Source organism: Artemia franciscana, chromosome 17 (assembly GCF_032884065.1).
Source record: "Artemia franciscana chromosome 17, ASM3288406v1, whole genome shotgun sequence".
NCBI classification, from domain to species: domain Eukaryota; kingdom Metazoa; phylum Arthropoda; class Branchiopoda; order Anostraca; family Artemiidae; genus Artemia; species Artemia franciscana.
The window spans coordinates 24,342,295-24,357,334 of NC_088879.1; positions in this window are offsets into that span (position 1 = coordinate 24,342,295).

Sequence of the window (15,040 nt, forward strand, 5' to 3'; positions counted from 1 at the left end):
GAATAATGTTGTTCCAATACTGTCATTAAAACAAAAAGTATGCCGATATTAGCCGACTGGAAATAGGATTAAAGAATTCAATCCATTGCCAGTGTGATTGCCGGAGTAGTGAGGGGCTCTGTGGTAAAAAAAAATGTTAAGTGTCCAAAAATCAATAAATTTGAAGTTAACATGATATAATATTTAGAGTAATAGAGGGAAAAGGAGATAATTTGTCATCTGTATGGAATTCGATTCATACTCAAAGATTAACAGGTTGATGATGTAAGGCTATGCAAAGAACGATATTATTGAGTCGGAATCAAAAGTGAAACCACGGTCTTAAGCGGCTTTGAATGTAGATGGAAGAATGATAGAAAAAATGCCACCTCTTTTTTTTGTTATCTCTCTCCACTGAGATGACAATGAAATTGCTTTTTAAATACTAATAAGTCAATAGGTTCTCATATTTCTTACTTTGATGAAATTTGTTTTTAATTTTTTTTTCCTGCACTAAGAACTTTGTCACTAGACCATTTTGTCATGCTGTTTTTGGTCCTTGCCAAGGTATAACTGAAAAAATCGTCGCTGTTTCTTTCTATAACCTGCTTAAGCGCCATTTTTTGCTATTGTCATGCCATTATTTTATGTCATGGGGCAAAGCTTTGTTTTTATTTGTTTGTTTGTTTTTATCTATTGGTACTGTTTCACCGGTTCTGGTTTTCTGGGCTCATATTTCGCTCCCTGAGATCATAAGAATCGTGGCCTTAGTGAGACTATTTGGTGAAGGAGGAAAATATTCTTTGATGGTTTGAGGATGTAATTTAACTTTAACTGACGATTATTCATAATTGTAATGACAATTTCGTCATTGACATATAAAACAATGACACTTTTTGATGACAAAAACGGAGCTTGTGCTAATGGGAAATAAAAATAGTGATATTTTATTTGATGACAAAAAATTGCACTTTTGCACAGAAAAAACAATGCCAATTTTGGGCCTGACCAAAAATCGATGACATAAAAAAAATCAAACATTTGTCTGGAAAATTGTCAAAGCGCCTCAAATAACTAATAAAAAGAAAAAAAATCGGTTAATGCTTTAAGCATGCTTCCAACTGGTTATACAAACCTATATTCAACCTAACTTAGATTTTAGCTAAGCTTGAGTTTTATATTTCCAAAATTGGCGACAATGCAAGTTTTGAATGTATCTTATGCAAGGTTTTGCTAAAGGTTTTTTTTCACATTAGAAGATACAGAAGGCCTAGCTAAATATTTCCCTGAGAACATTAGGGGTCCTTGAGCTCTGAGTTAGAGCACAAACCCTGCTATTAATTTGGTTTGTCAAACTAAAAAAATAGTTACGGAAAGAAGTCCCCGACCAGGTAGACGTTAAGAATCGAATTTTCTTGGAACCTCTTCCTTCCCTATTTGTCGTTCTTTTACTTTTTGCTGGGTCCCAGCCTCAATTACCAAAATGCGCAATTGCTGGTAGTGGACCGTTCTTCATCCGTAATACTTGGTCTAACTATATCAGTAGTATACCATCTCTGCTTTTAAGAGCCCACTTACTCCCTACTCTTTTCTTCCTTAATGGTTGAAGATCACGAGGAAGGTTTAACGGCGGTTCCCTCAATGCTGCCATCTACATAAACAGAGACAAAGATGGCGCTATTATGAAGTACAGTTATAGATAGTGACACGTTTTCCTTTCTAATGACACATTTTTTAGCTTCTAAGCAGTTTTCCATTGATTTGATGAAACTTACGCCTGATATATGAACCAAAGATGAAACCCATGATTTCTTATGGTAAAAGAACGATATGTCACTTGATTGAGCCAACAAGTCATTGATGATATTATGTTATTATAAATACAATCAAGGCAATCAATGTATTGTTTCTTGGGTACTGGCCAACTGATATTAAGCGTCATAATATCGTAACAAGTTATATTCGCAGTTCATTTCTCAGTTAGATTTTTGATATTATTTTTCAGGCACCATTTTTTGGCATCACTCCAAGGAATTTGCGTACCACAGTGATTTGAAATGCTTGCTGAACAAACATATGTTTTTGATGGTTAATGAAACTTGTTTCAATCTTCAAAAATTGTAGGGAATTTAACCGTCCAGGCATTTATTTTATAATATAATTGTTATGCATGAGTTTGGGTCTGAGAGTTCCCCTCCAGGGCCCCATGACCCCCACCAGGGCCCCGAGTCTCCCTATAGGGCCCCAAGTTCTCCTTCAGGCCCAATATTCTCCTCCAGAGCCCCAATGCCCCCTCCAAAGCTTTCGCCTCCCAAATTTTTTCTTTTTTATGAATTTGTTCGGATTTTAAGAGGAGGGCCTGAATTTCTACAGTTTTGTCTCGATTTTATGAATTGCTCGGAATCTCTATGTATTGGTCATAATTTTTAGAAGTTTATCAAGGTTTCTACAGTTTGGTTGTGATTTCTACGGTTTAGTTTCAATTTCTATGGTCTGGTCTGGATTTCTCGTGTTGTCCTTGATTTATATGAATTTGTCTGGATTTCTATGCATTGGTTATGATTTCTATGAATTCCTCTAAATTTCTATGTATTGCTAATGATTTCTATGGACTTTTCTTGATTTCTATAGGCTGGTCATGTTATCTACAGTTTTGTATTGATCAGGACTTCCACTTTTCAGTTTCAATTTTCCCTTTTTTTATATCAATTTTCTCTAAAATTCCTTGTCTTTAGATCTGATTTCTCCTTATTTTTCTCCCTAGAAAAAAGATATATTTTGCCTTAGATTTCCATACAATCTACACGAAAATCAAAGCGTTATTTTTTACTTCAGATAGTGGTATACATAAAATCTTTTACACAATCGAGAACACATAAAAAAGTTCAAGTAAGCGTCATCTCCAGCGCTTCATCACTCGTAGCGTTTGCTTTCGTCTTGAAGCCGGAACAGCTTTCGGTATGCTGACAGTTGATGAAGATTTATCTTCGTTTTTCAACCAGTAGCTGACTCGAATAAGTGAGACTAGTGAGAATAAGTGAGAATAAGTGGTACTTGATTTCACCACTGCAAGTCTTTAGACTAAGAATCTTCATCCAGTACTGCTCAACTGACAGGTCTTCAACTTGGGCATTTCCCAAATGAAGCTCAGTGACATCAGTCATTGCCTAAGATCTCCACTCTACGTCCGTGTTTTGGACGCAACACTTCTGTTAGAACAGGAAGTCTTGCAAATAGTGGCCTTAAATATTTTGGCTTCAAGTTTCCTTCATTCCTTGGTTCAACAAATGCCGAAATGTCATGAATTTCGTCTTCAAACTTGAAACAGTCTTGAATCTGCTTGATTAGGATTCAGTTTGGTAAACAAACCAACGCTGCGAATATAGTCAGTTCCATGACGTTAGATGCAACATCATTCACAAGTTTGCTGACACTTGCCTTTAGGGAATGAAGAAGTGGAAGTTCAGATTGAGAAACTGTATTGAATTCATTAGAGAGGCCAAGAGAGTAGTCCATAAATTCAAGATATGGCTTTGTCAACTTGCTTTGTAAGGTTGACAAGATAAGGTCAGTGGTTATATTTGGCTCTTCAAACGTGATTTATATGAAATAATGAGTAAGAGCAACCTGGTGATCAATAAGCCTCTTTATGCAGGCCTGAAGGGACAACCAACAGGTCTGTCCTGGTGCAAGAATTGGGAGTGCTTTGCATTCAAAGAACTTCTGAAATTTGGCATACTTACCTCGCCTGGAATCACTTCTGGAAAAGTGGGCATACATAGTTCGTGCCAAGTCTTCTAGTGTCTTGGGAAGTGACAAATATGCATAGGATGAACATAAGTGAATAAGATAGCAGGAGAATTTCACGTTCAAGATGTGAGGCACCATGGCTTTCATATGCGTTGAAGCAGATTTATTGGCTCCAAACATGACGTTAGTAGTATCTGCACAAAATCCAACAATATTTTGCCAGGGAATCGAGTTTATTTTAATGACTTGTTTGATGCAGTTAGTCAGACCCTCAGCTGATCCATCCCTACACTTAGCCATGTCCAATACTTCAACATGCAGTTTTAGATCTTTCTCACTAACAAATATTACAATGATGAATTTTTTAGCCTTTTGTTTGAAAAAAATCAAACTTGCACTGAAAGTCCTCACTTTATCCCAGATTTCCCTGAAAATCCTTACTTTACCCCATATTTCATTCTGTCCCTATATTCAAAATAAGTATCCCTAAAAGAAGTGATTTTTCCCTAAAATAGGGTAATCTCCCTAAAAGTGGAAGCCCTGGTCTTGACATCTCTGGTTTGGTCTTAATTTTTAAAGTTGACCGTGATTTTTATGAATTTGTGTGGATTTCTATGCGTTGCTTATTATTTCTATGAATTCTTCCAGATTTCTATGTATTGGTTATGATTTCCATGGGATTTTTTTCTGGATATCTTAGACCGGTCACAATTTCTACAGTTTTGTCTTGATGTCTTTGGTTTGGTTGGGATTTTCAGGTTTGGTTCTGATTTTTCTGACTTTGTGTGGATTTATATGCATTCCTTATGATTTCTATGAATTCTTGATTTTTATTAATTCATCTGGACTTCTATGCATTGTTCATGATTTTTATGAATTCCCATGAATTTCTTTGCATTGATTATGATTTCTATGGGATTTTTCTGGATTTCTATGGACCGGTCATGTTAAAATTTGTCTTGATATCTCTGTTTTGGTCTGGAGTTTTAGGGTTGACCCTGATTTTTATGAATTTCTATGGATTTTTATTCATTGCTAATGATTTCAATTAATTCTTTCCGATTTCTATGCATCGGTTATAATTTTCATGAATTCATCAGGAGTTCTGTGTATTTGGTTATGATTTTAATGAATTCATCGGGATTTCTATGTATTGATCATGATCTTCTAGAGGCTGACCATGATTTCTACAGTTTTGTCTTGATTTCTATAGTTTGGTCTTGATTTCTATGATTTGGTCTGGATTTCTAGGACAGTCCCTGATTTCTGCAGTTTGGTCTTGATTTTTATGAATTTGTCCGGATTTCAAGAGGATGGCCTTAATTTCTACAGTTTAGTCTTGATTTTTATGACTTCGTCGGGATTTCTATATATTTGTCATAATTTTTCAGAGGTTGGCCATCATTCCCACAGTTTGGTCCTGATTTCTATGATTTGGTTTTAATTTTTATGGTTTGTTTTTGGTTTCTAGGGTTGGCCCTGATTTTTATGAATTTGTCTGGATTTCTACGAGTTGGTTATGATTTCAAGGAATTACTCTGAATTTCTATGAAATGGCTATGATTTGTATGAGATTTTTCTGGATTTTTTATGGTTCGGTTATGATTTCTGCAGTTTTGTATTGATGGCTTTGGTTTCGTCTGGATTAATAGGGTTCACCCTGATTTTTATGAACTTGTATAGATTTCTATCCATTGCTTATGATTTCTAGAAATTCTTTCGGAATTCTATTTATTGGTTATGATTTCTATGAGATCTTTCTGGATTTCTATGGACCGGTCTTGATTTCTAAAGTGTTTCTTGATGTCTTTGGTTAGGTCTAGGTTTTTAGAGTTGACCCTGATTCTTATGAATCTGTGTGGATTTCTATGCAATGCTTATGATTTCTATGCATTCATCCACAACTTTTATGGTAAAAAGTCACAAAACTGAAGACACTTTGAAAAAAACCTTTAAGGTGAAACGTAACTAAACAAAAGACACTGAAAAAACTTTCTAGGTCAAACGAAACAAAACAAAGGACACTTTAAAAAAACTTTTAAGGTAAAACCTAACAAAATTGCACACTTTGAAAAAACCTTTAAGGTGAAACCTTAAAAAACAGTAAACACTTTGAAAAAAACTTTTAAGGTGAAACGTAACAGTAAAGAAGATACTTAGAAAAAAATTTAAGGTGATGTCTAAAAAAACAGAAGATACTTTGAAAAAAAACTTTCCAGGTGAAACGTAACTAAACAGAAGACACTTCAAAAAAAATTTAAAGGTGAAAGATAACAAAACAGAAGACATATTGAAAACAAAAATTAACTTGAAACATAACAAACTGAAGACACTGCGAAAAAAATTTAAGGCGAAACCTAACAAAACAGATGACAATTTTTAGAAGAAATTTTTTAAGGTGAAACATGACAAAACAGAAGACACTGAAATTTTTTTATAAGGTGAAACGTAACAAAAGAAGACACTTCGAAAAAACTTTTAATTTGAAACATAACAAAATAGAAGACACCAGAATAAATTTTTTAACGTGAAACCTAACAAAACAGAAGACACGTTGAATAAAAAAAACATTTTTAAGGTGAAACTTAACCATAAAAAAAACATTTCTGGTGAGACTTAACAAAGCAGAAGACGGTTTGGAAAAAAACTAACAACACAGAAATTTTTTTGAAAAAAACTTTTTGAAGTCAAACGTAACAAAATAGAAGCCACTTAAAAATAGATTAAGGTGAAACGTAACAAAATAGAAGACTCTTTGATAAAAAAAAATCATTTTAAGTGAAACGTAACAAACAGAAGAGAATTTGAAAATAACTTTTGACGTAAAACCTAACAAAACAGAAAACACATTGAAAAAAAAACTTTTCAGGTGAAACACAGCAAAACCGAACACGCTTGAAAAAAAAACTGTTGCGAAACCTAACAATTCCCTGTGGGTTTTTACTTCACTTGGCGCTCGTTAAAAGCAATGATTTTGAGTTTTAGATTACACCACAACTGATTTTTCACTTTGGTTACATTATGTTAACTGATTTTTAGTTAGGTTCATTTGGCCTCGGTAAGTGTCTACGCACATTTACTGACAAAACCATAGAAATCAAGACCAAACCATAGAAATCAGGCCCAAATTGTAGAAATTAAAGCAAACCTCTAGAAAAATGTGACCAATACATAGAAATCGTGACGAATTTATAAAAATCATAACCAGTACCTCAAAATCTGGAAGGATTCCTAGAATTTATAAGCAATGCATAGAAATCCAAAAAATGCTTAAAATCAGGGTCAACCCTAAAAATCCAGACCAAAAGAGACATCAAGACAAACCTGTGGAAAACATGACCGGTCCGTAGAAATCCAGAAAAATCCCATAGAAATTATAATCAATCCATAGAAATTCAGGGGAATTCATAGAAATCATAACCAATGCATAAAAATGTAGACGAATTCATAAAATCTAGGGCCAGCCCTAGAAATTCAGACCAAACCATAGAAATCAAGACCAAACCATTGATATCCAGACCAATACATAAAAATCCCAACGAATTCATAAAATAAAGACTAAGTCGTAGAAATCAAGGCCCACTTCTTAAATCTGGACAAATTTATAAAAATAAACTCAGGAGGTGGCCCTGGAGGATGAGTCGGGGGCCTGGAGCGGAGCTTGGAGCCTTAGAGAGGGGCTTGGGACCCTGGTAGGGGTATTGGGCCCTGAAGGGAAACTTGGAGACCCAAGCTCTTGCACAAGCCCCGGTAATGGAAAACTAGTGTAATCAAAACCATTAAATTTTAAAATGGATACCTGGCCGGGTACAGTCATTACAGTTTTGGAGATACCAAGTTTCGTGAACCATTAAAATAATATGTCTGTCCAACAAGCATCTCAAATGGCTGTTGTACATAATTTCATTGGAGTGATGCCAAAAAATAGTGCCTGGAAACCAATCACTGATAATACTTACCAAAAATCAAATTGAATAATCGATTGCACAAATAACTTGCTATGATATTGTCACGCTTAATATCATATTGCCAGTGTCCCAGAAACAATACATTTATTGCTAAAATATATTTCTAAGAACGTGATTTCATTGATTACTTGTTGCCTCCGTCATTAGTGTCGTTCTTTTACCAAAGGAAATTATGGGACTCACGTTTGATTCAACGTCAGACGTAAATTCCATAAAATCAATGGAAAACTGCTGAGAAGTTAAAAATATCTCATTAGAAAAATATACGTGTCACCATCTATAATTTTAGTTTCAAAAATGCCGTCTATGACTTTGGTTACAGCATTGAGAGAATTGCCGTTAAACCTTCCTCGTGATCTTAAGCCACTAAGGAAGAAAAGAGTAGGGGTACCTATGCGCTTAAAAGCAGAGATGGGATGCTACTTATATCACCATTTCTTTCATCATAGACTTAAATTATGGGATTAACTTTCATTTTTCTTACAGCTCATTCTTTAGTGTAAAGTCGATGATTAACTTAATAAACTATCGTGTTAACTTAAAAGAATGAAACATGACTAATTTCTGGAAATAAACAGGGTTGACAATTACTTTACGGTTGCGTAGCAAAAACGACTAAACTTTTCGCAGGTATTGCATTAAGCATAAATTTAGGGGTTTTATTCATGTATACTTTATTTTATACGGCCTGTGGCGGAAGACAACATTGCCATGATTTTTATGACATCCTTGTTATAGGTTTCCCAAGGATTCCTTAGGGGATAACTACTAAAGGACAGTGACACATTCTCCAATGTGTGAAATGCTAAATGTTGGATGGCACTCTAAACATTTTTTCTTTCAGCATTGATATCGAGTAAACTAAAAATAGTGAGTTTCGGCCTTCTATGAAAAATCCTAGACTTGGTGCATATGATTTATACACAAGAAACAACGCCTAAATATAATTGTACAACCAACGATATTTTGACTACTTCTTCTTCTGAATACTAATATTAATAGTAACTTAATAAACAACCTCTATTGTATTTCCTTTCCATTCTTTTTCATCCCCAGGGTAACGTTGGCATTAACTTCCCTCCAAGCCTAGTACAATAAACAACCGAAGGTCCATTATTGCATGTTTCTTCCCTTGGCTCACATATTACCAGGATTTAGAAAACTATCCCTTCTATTAGCTGCAGAATAGCCTAGGTCCGTTCGATGTTGACAGGTCCAAGCCAACGAAATAAATGACTCGGATTAGTTTCTGGTGTGTGAACTTTGAAAAAGCGACATCAAATAAAACGGATACAGAATTTATTGCCCTATAAGGAACTTGTACTCTGACATAAACTACTCAACTTCCTCCTATTTAGAATTGTAGTAAAGGAAACCTAATATTCAAATAAAAATACAGTGCTGCTTTTTAAAACAATGTATTTCTTTTCTTTTTTGTTGCTATCAGAATATGAGTACTTTGGATCCAATATTGGAAGGAGAGATGTAGCCACTAGTGTGCACATGAAGGGGAGACTCACTGATTCCTCCCTCTCTCTTATATTCCTTCCTCCTCTAATTTCTTTGAAGACAAACTACCCTCCCCCTTTACTATCTTAGATAAGAAATGTATACAAGATTTTCAATAAAATTACATTTGAAAAAAATCCACTACTTTTCAGAAAAAAAAGGGATTTTCAAACCATGTTCCCGCCTTATAAAGCTCCAGTAAATGACCTTGGGTCTAACTAGGAAATATATCTTTTGTAATCAGAACCAAATTAAAACCAGAACGTGGGACACATATTCTACACCATTTTTTAGTTTTGGAGGGGTTTAGTATTTCTGATGACGGTCGCTCTATGTGATCAAAATATCTAGACTTTTGTACCTGTTTTCACTCTCAATAAATGGATTTATCCCCATTTGAATGTTTGTTTTTTTGTCATAGAAAGGCATCATGATATGAAAAAAGGGTACTTAATTTTAGGCGCTACGTCAAAAATACTTCCCAGAGGTTCATTTAGTCCATGTGAGGTAGGGGACGCTAGCCCTGCTTGTTTTAAGGAATACGGTTATATATTTAAATGAAAGAATAGCACACGATTTTTATATCTGTTTATCGAAATAAAACAACATTACTTAGTGACCTATCATTGGCTTAGATTTTTAATTATTTAAATCTTAAGAAATACTGCTCCTGCGGAAACCGAAAAAATCCTTTTTTTTTCTATAAAACTATGAATATGCTGAATGTGCCTTATAGTATTAAATAAAAGAAATTTTTTCAACTGAGAGTAAGGAGCAACATCAAAACTTGAAACGAAGAGAAATTATTACTTATATGAGTGGCTGCCGTCTCCTCAATCCCTCGTTCTTTACGTTAAATTTTTTTTTTAAGGACATTTAAAAAAAAACTTATTATTCTAATTAGGTGTGTTTCAGGAGTCGTTTTTGAAGAATTGGGACAAAAGTCAAATTTTAACGTAAAGAGTGGGGTATTGAGGAGAGGGGAGCCTCCTAATGTAAGTAAAATTTCTGTTCATTTTAAGGTTTGATGTTGCTCCTGACTTTCATTTGAAAAAAGTTTTTTTATTAAGGGGGAAGGGTGCACAGTATTCGGACAGTTTGAAGTCAGAAAACAATTCTTACTTCATAATATGCAGAATAATTGTACCTAACACGTTTTGCATGCGGACCCGCTATACTTTACGCCCTCCCTTAATTTGCAAATCTATAGCCAAAATTTGTTTCTAAAGTAATGAAGAAACTAAAGAAAAAAACAGTTTGCTCACGAGATTTACAATCAGCGTAAACTTGAGTGAGTGGCGCATAATACACAAGTACCAAAATTTCTTCCTCCTACGGAAACTAAAATAACAAAACCCTAATAAAATTCTCAAATTTGGAAGGCCCTATTTTTTACGGTAGGGGGGATGTTTTTTGGAGAGGTATTTCCTTGGGGATTATTTTCCGCGGGGGGTATTTTACATGGGGAAATATTTTCCGAGGGGGGGAGGGTGTAAATCCCGTCCGCTACGTACAATATGGACAAATTTTGTAACTTAAAAATATCTTTCCCCAGGGGCTGTAAGGGGTAATGCTATCTCCTAAGCCATGATTATTTGGTCCTTCAACTATGCTGAACAAAATGGCTGTCCCAAAGTTTTGATCGGACAACTTCGTGAAAAAAGGGGTGTGGGAGAGGGGCTAGTCACCCTGCAATGTTTTTGGTCACTTTAAAAGGGAACTAGAGCTTTTAATTTCCGGTCAAGTGAGCCATTTCCCGATATTCTAGGACTGTTGGTTCGATGCAATCACCCCTGGAGAAAACAGACAAAAAAAATACAACAAATAAACACGCATCTGTGACCTATCTTTTGGCAAAAAAATTAATGCAAAATTCCTTATTTTTGCAGATTGGAGTTGAAACTTCTACAATAAAGATCTTGAATACGTTGAATGTTATGATGTGATTCTTATTAAGCTCCTTGACTTTTAGGGGTGTTTTTTCCCATTTACGAAAATCTGGCAAATTTTATCAGACGTGTTACTTTTGATAGGTAACATAGAACTTAATTTTTCTCAACTATTTGGAATCACCATAACAAGCCGATTCTTTTTATGTATCTATTAATACCAAAATTCTGTTTTAAGAGTTTCGGTTACTATTGAGCCGTGTCAATTCTTACTTACAGTTCCTTACCGGTAACTGTTTGATCGGACCTACAAAGCAATGATTTTAGCTTTCTTTTAACTAGTTAAACTTTCGAATGATAGGTCAACTTTTCTTAAGGAGAAATCCATAACCATAACCACTTTGCCTCCCTTGATTTGGATAAAACATAAAAACATTAAAAAATAAGATAGTTTGAAGGTTAATTTATTTCAAACATTCTCCCTTCTAGGCTAGCTACAGTACTATTGTTTTTTTTTATTTTGTTTTTATCAATATAGCTTTACTAAATGTTATTTTATAGGTGGCTTTAGTTTAATCCAAGTTTCATACGTTTTCTTACAATTCTTTCTGGATTTTCACATTTTTCAATCCATTCTCCCCATGTTAATACGAAAATATTTCTGGGGAATTTTCCGCAGGGTATTTTCTACGGGGAGAATTTTCCGTGGGTAGTGAAGTTTCTTGGGAAAATTTACTATGAGGGTGAGGACTGTAAATTCTGCAATTTGCCCATTTTTTACATACAGTATAAGGAAGGGTGAAGAATTCCAGGTAATCCATGGAGAGGGGGGAGTCCAGGTATGATTTGAAAAATGGTCAGAAATTAAAGAAAAATTTAAAAATTCAAATAAACGTAGGAATAATTGTCCAGCGGCGATTTCAAAACAATTTTTTCAACTGAAAGTAGGATCTGTTAAAATCCAAATCGAACAGAAATAAATCTGTAAATGAGGGAGGCTTCATCCTTTTTATCCTTGCTTTTTACACTAAAGTTTGCTTTTTGTCCCAATTCTTTAAGAACACTTCATGAAACACAAAGGCTTTTTAAATGGAAAAAGAATCTTTCTTAAAGCAATAAAAAATTTAGCGTAGCAAGCAACAGGTTGAGGAGGGGACGGCCCCCCTCTCAATTAAGGAATAATTCATGTTTGGTTTAGGTCTTAATGTTGCGTAGGTAAGGAGGGAGGGGCCCAGCTCAATAGTAACCAAAACTCTAAAGAAGGAAATTTGAAAATTTACCTGGTATTCAAAAATAGGGGGGAACATCCCCTGAAAGTCATAGAATCTGAATGAAAATCACAAAATCAGATTCAGCGTATCAAAGGACCCTTCTGTAGAAGTTTCAAGCTCTTATCTACAAAAAAGTAAAAATGTTTATTTTTTTGCCAGAAGAAAGATCACGGATGCGTGCTTTTTCTATTTTTTTTTCTAAGTTCTAAGGTATAAAATTTGCCCTTTGTTTGCGTGTAGTATTTGTTATTGGGAAGTATACATGTATTTTTCGAGTGGTGAGTTTTCTGATGGGAGGATTCTCCATGGTGAGGGAAGTTTCCGGGGGGGATTTTTTTTTAGAAGAAACTATACACTGGGGGATTTTCCTGAATCCCTATACGAAGTTCTACTTATGTCCTCCTTTCTCTTTGTCGAATCAATTTTACAAGTGGAGATATTAAGGGTAATTTTCTAAGGTAAATTTTTACCAGGATTAAATTGTCTAGAGGGTATATCCGTGAAGAGGAGGGATTTTTCCGCGGAGGTGGAGACAGATTTCGTGGGATTATTTAAGAAAGGTATCAGAAATTAAACATAAAAAAAGTGTTTCAACTTAAAGTAAGAAGCTATATAAATTATTAAGTATAAGAAGGGGTGCCCCCTCCTCAACACCTGGGTTTTTACGTTAAAGTTCAAATTTTGTCCAAATTTTTAAGAATGACCCCTGAAACACAAGGCTCGTTTAATTAGAATAACTAGAAGATTTCTTAAAAGCACTAAAAGTCTTTAGCGTAAAGAGCGAGGTGTTGAGGAGGGGGACACCCTTCGTATACGGAATAATTTCTGTTTGTTTTAAGTTTTGATGTTGCTCCTTACTTTATGTTGAAAAAATTTGTTTTTCTATTTACTTTACAAAAGTAACGGAGTGAACTTGTAAACTGCTAAAATATAAAATGTAACTGCAAAAAAATAATTTCCTGACCAAAGTGGGATTTATACCTCATGTCTAGCTGCGCCAATATACACAGACTCAACTCCCGATTAGCTCCTATTCAACTCAACCTCTTTAAATTAATCCTTGTTCAACTCAACACCCAGTCAACCCAACCGTTGTGCAGTTTAAACCCCTTGAACTCAACTCTGTGCTACTCAATCCCATTCAACTCTGTCCATTAAACCCAATTCGTATCCAACTCAGCCACCCTTGAACTTAACCCTATTTGAGTCAACCCACATGCAACTCAACCTCCACTCAATCCAACCTCATGCAACTTAACCTCCGTTTAACTTGATCCCCATGCAACTCAACTGCAGGTCAATTCAATCCCTTGCAACTCAGCTCCCGTTTTGGCGTAAGCTACACGTTATGTCAGATTGAATTGAATGGGGTTGAGCTACATGGGTCTGAGTTAATTTGGGTTTACCTTGTTTCGGAAAACAAAAATGTAATATCTCATCTGTTAGATTGATTTTGATCTCTTTTGCTCTTTTTAACTGAAATTCAAGTTCATAAAAGTCCTTTCAGTTTCCCTAATCCTTTGATGTAATAAATATCCTAAGTTTGTGTACAAGTGTTTATCCACATTAATTTGGTTTTAAGGCCTATATAGGCTGTCATTTTTAGACTTTCAGACTAAAGAAGAGTCTAGATGCGGCAATGTGCATGGAAATGATGGGACAACTTGAGAAGGTAATACTTCTCTGGCATGAACAAATTTACCATCTTATTTGCTAAACTTATTTTCATCCGGTTTTCACTTTTGTAACTTATATCCAAGTTAATAAAAGCCTTTCACTTTCCTTAATCAATGGCTGTAATACGTATTCTATGCCATTTACAAGAGTTTATCCAACTTAATTTGAAGTGTCTAGGGCCTACATATTCTTTTTTCACCTGTTCGAAAGATATTGTCGGACGAGAGGGGATTTATACCAAATACTTTGCTAATCAGATTTTTGGATGAGGTACAGTATCCACGTAACACGAAATTGATTGCTACAATCCTAACATATTATTAGCAAAAGAAACATCCAATAATGGAGACTTGACGTTTATTAACTGGAATGGAGAGGGGTAATATAAAAGAAGAAAAATGGCGCGTATTTAATTTGATGTTATCAGAAAGATATATCAGAAGGAAGGAAGTTCGGTGCCTGCAGAACATTTCCAAGGTAAAAGTTCGAAAAAATAAAGTTTCGAATCAGTGTTATATTTTATAGATTATCGATTGTATATTTGCGTGAATTTTTCTCTTCTAGAGGAGGGGAATCCTAACCTGCTCCCTTGTTGATGTGGATAACCATGTTAAAGAAAGGGGGGATTGCTAAAAGCATATGTTTATCATTTATATTAAAATATACTAATAACCATGAAGCGACCTGAACAGAAAAAGATGAGGATTGTTTTTATAATACGTTTTTCCGAAGAGTCTTAAGTGATGAGTTGAGGAACTAGCTCTAAGCCGTATCTGGATTTGTCCTTTTTGTCAAAACTCCCAAGCTCATTTTTGTGTGTTCAACCCTTTTTCCAATGGTAAAAACAAACCTGAGGCCTTTTCAAGATGTAGTTTTCATTAAAATTAATGTTCAATGAATCAAGCAAATCAACTCGGATGAATGGTTTGACTTCACCTACGAAGCAGGATATTTTTGAACATTATGAACATTTGTCATTGAATAGTAAGCGAGTGTA